Source organism: Macaca thibetana, chromosome 6 (assembly GCF_024542745.1).
Source record: "Macaca thibetana thibetana isolate TM-01 chromosome 6, ASM2454274v1, whole genome shotgun sequence".
NCBI classification, from domain to species: Eukaryota; Metazoa; Chordata; class Mammalia; order Primates; family Cercopithecidae; genus Macaca; species Macaca thibetana.
The window spans coordinates 18,592,860-18,597,245 of NC_065583.1; positions in this window are offsets into that span (position 1 = coordinate 18,592,860).

Below are 4,386 nucleotides of genomic sequence, written 5' to 3' on the forward strand. Positions count from 1 at the left end.
AGGCACGCTTCCCATCCTGTGGGATGGCCACCTTGCAGACTGTAACTCTTTAAAAGAAATACAGTCTCCTCTTTCCTTTTATAAATTCATATCTTGTGATTTTTTTTAAGTTAATAGTGTAGAACACACACTTTGCCTGCAGAGTGGATAAGCTAGCCGTCTGCCTGCTCTGTGCAGGCAAAGCGGCCTTCCTTGGCTTCCCAGACTTTCAGGTAAAGAGATGCAGATATTGCCAGTTGTTGTAATATTTGTGCAGGAGCAAACTGAAGTCACAACACCCAAGGGATATGGGCAGGGAACCAACAGCATCTGCTAGAGGCTGATTGTTTGCAATTTTATGTTCATCATTTCCACTTATAAAACATGTAAAACACCTAATGCGTATTTCTTGGCCCATTTTTGGTACTCAGAAATTTTCTTCCTTCTTACAGTTTTAGATGGTTAAATCAAATTTTCATATTACAAAATAACTTCTGACATGATTAATCTTTATACCTGAAGACTTAGGTTATTATCAATGAAAAGATAACTTCAAAACTAGTCTTATCAAGTGATGCTTTAGGGTGCTGTGTATTCAATCAAAACCATTTTAATAAGTTATCTTACAGCCCTGCTATTTGTGATTGGACTTTCTTCATATGTTTGTTTGTTTGTTTGTTTATTTTATCATATTTTGAGACAGAGTCTCACTCTGTCACCCAGGCTAGAGTGTAGTGGCATTATCTTGGCTCACTGCAACCTCCGTTTCTCGGGTTCAAGCAATTCTTTTGCCTCAGCCTCCCAAGCAGCTGGGATTACAGGCACCACAACCTTGCCTGGTTAAGTTTTTGTTGTTGTTTTTTTCTTTTAAGTGGAGACGGGGTTTCACCATTTGGCCAGGCTGGTTTCGGACTCCTGACCTCAAATGATCCGCCCGCCTTGGCCTCCCAAAGTGCAAGGATAACAGGCATAAGCCACTGCGCCCGGCCTCTTCGTATGTTTTGAATGCTTAGAGTAGACATATGTTAACCAGCCTATAAAACTATAGAATATTAAAACTAAAAATAACTGTGCAGATTACATAGGCCCTTTACCACCCCACAGCTGTTTATCAGATGTGGAAACTGAAGTTCAATGAGAACCACTTGCTCAAAGTTATGTGAATAGTTTTTCTTTCCATAACCTTGCATAAAATAGTGAGAACTCTGGATTCAGGGTAAATGTCTTGTTTTTTGGGGACTGAGATGATAAACTTCTAGAACTTATATGAAGGTCTGTTGTCTGTGTTGTTGGCGCTGCCTTGGAAGTTAAGCCATTTGTTCTTGCATGTTTTTGCTTATTTGTTTTTTCTTCTTGGGGCAGAAGTATCATAATAGTAAAGGTTTCTTATCTGATACTCGTTACATATTGTTTGGATGGTCTACTTATTTATATGTATATTTAAACATAGGCTTGAACTTGACAGTCTGTGTCTTTCCTGAACCCAGGCTGCTGGGCCCACTTCATACCCACCATTCTGTTTTGATGCTTGAGTTCCTGTCAATTTACTTCCAGAAAGCTTCCTGGACTGACTAATATTATAAAGACATTATTAAAACTGAGTGGAGTAAAATGTATAATCAAGTAGAAGTATTTAAAATTCTTCCCATGCCTTATTCTTGATTCCTACTAGATACTTAAAATATACAATAAGGAAACTGAATGCCTAGACATTCAAACATTGACTTTCTTTTGATTTTACTAATTATTCTATGTTTCTCAACATCAAGGCTACATTGCCTGCAGAAATCTTGGAAATTATTAAGGGTGTATCAGAATTACTAATTTAAAGAAATTCTCTTAGATGGTAGCACATTTTTTACTGTCAAGACAAAATTCTTTTTTAATAGAGATGACGGTAAACTAAAAGGTTTTCTCAAACAAATGCAGTGATCTAAAAACCAAGGGATGACACAAAAGAATTTGAACTTCATAAAAATTAAGAAATTCACTCCCAGTTTATTCTTGAATCAAAGAGAAAATTAACATGAACACTGAAAACTCTAGAAAACATGCTCAAGCCTATTATTTATAGTACAAGCTATAAATAGTGTCCTAATGCCCACATTTAGGAAAGAAGGCAAACATAAAAAAACCTAGAGAAAGAAAAATAACCAAAGAAAACAGAATATTAAGAAAAAGATGTATCTCAATTTTATAAAATTTATAAAAAGAGGAAAATAACAAAAAACTCTTTAGAAAATCAATATGAATCTAGTTCTTTGGAAATGCCAATAAAACCAATAAAGCCCTTAAAGTATATTAAGAAAAGTGATAGAGCGTAAAAACATTGAAAATTACCAAATAGTAGCACACATATATGTTTGTTGAATGAGGAATTTGTAGAAGGGGAACTAGGTACTAGCCATTGTCCTAAGCACTTTATTTAATCTTCACAATAACCCTTTAAGGTGAGCAGCAGTTTCATCTCCATTTTACATGTGAAGAAGAATGACAGAGACTAACTAATATGTGCAAGATTACACAGCTGGGAATTAAACCCAGGCATTTTAACTCTTCATTTCTAACCATTAGCTGGAGATCGTAGTTCATATTCTCTTTGATGTAGTTCTAATAGGAAACCACAGTGTGGGTTCTAGAAATCTCCATTCTAAGAATTCTAGTGTGGGGTTTCAGGTACTTTGTGGTTAAAGAAGTTTTCCAGGAAAACACCTACGGATGGCATCATACTTTTGAAAGGTTGTTGTTGCAAATACAGAGAAGTATCTACGGATCATTATCTACTGCAAATGTGGGAAATCTAGTATCTGATGGTGGAAGGGGACTGGTGAACTGGGACTCTTTCAGCCATACTTTCTGTGATATGCTGGATTAACAGGGGGACCTCTGCAGAAGGGTATACATCTTCTCTCCTGTAAGGTCTGGCTATGGCTCTCAAGGGACATTAGTAACTGGTGGGAATTTCAGTAACATGAATTCTTTAATATTGAACTTTGTTCCCCATCAACTGCAAAATTTTTTTTCTGGGCTAAGGAACAGATTATAATTTACTGAACAAAAAGATCTTACAGCTATGGTTGAGAGTTTATATTGGATAGACTTTTTCCCTAAAACTACATTTTTTTAAAAAACTACATTTTTTCACACTTAGTATAGTCATTACCTTGAACATGCACAATTTCCAAATCTATTCAACTGTCTGCTTTTATTCTCAACAGTGCAAACCATGAATATGATATCTGAATCTAATTTAGCAATTTGAATTTCCATTAACACCACAGATAAAACTGATAAACTCTCAGCATAACATAAGTCCTTGCAGAGGAAGGTATTGTGATTTAAATTATGCAAGCGCAAACTCCTAATATTTAAATAAAAATATTCTTCCTAAGCCGAGCATCTCAGGGTACTCTTTCATAAAAGAAAGAGTGCTATGGAAATAAAGTCAAATAATTTTGGAAGGTACATTACTATCTGCTCCTTGGCTGAATGTTAGTGATCACCGGGCCTCAATGAAGGGAAAGATGCAAAGAAACAGTGTGGAGGCTGGTAAACATTTAAAGCAAAATAGGAAAATACATTAATTAGTTACCAAAAGGGTGGGAAATTGCACGTGTGTTCAGTTAAACATCTAATTAAGTAGTTAATCGAGTTAGTAAAAATACATTTAGGAACTCTTTTAGGAAAAGCTCCTTACTGTACTGTAAGATAGTACTTATGTCAAATCTTTGTCTTTATTTTCCTTACATGCTTGAAGTGCTTGGCAAGAACTGGAACATAGTAGGTTCTCAAATATTTGCTTGAAGGAAGAGATTATTTATATATACTAGCAAAATATATTAATGCAGAGCAAACATTTTCGAGCTAAGGCAGAAAGAGTTTTCTTTGTTGGTATCTGATGAGAACTAAAACATGTCACAAAATTAGTAGGATTTTTCTTAGGACTCTGAGCAGCTCTGTGGAGAGGTGCAGACGTAATCCGCGTTTAGAAATTATTTGCAACAGTAATGAAGCCAATGAACTTGGAAGATGAAAAGAGATTCACTTCTAAAGAATTACAGTGGACTTTGTCAATTTATTAAATTACATAAATCCAATCTAAGTCTAGTGGCAAAAGCTTCTTTTTATGTGATTGTCTTTGAAAATCCTCATTTAGACCACCTTGACGTATTAGGTTATGGAAGTATTTCTTTCAGGCTTAGGGAAATTTTAAACCTGAATTTCTTTTAGTGGTATATAGATTTTTATTAAGGGCAAGTAAATGTTCCTGTTAATTTTCCAGTAAAATGCAAAGATCAAATCACCTGGGCTCTAGTAATTAGAGATTCACCTCAGTTGTAACCCTAAAGTTGTCTCATGAAAAAAGAATGAGCGGCCGGGCGCGGTGACTCACGCCTATAATCCCAG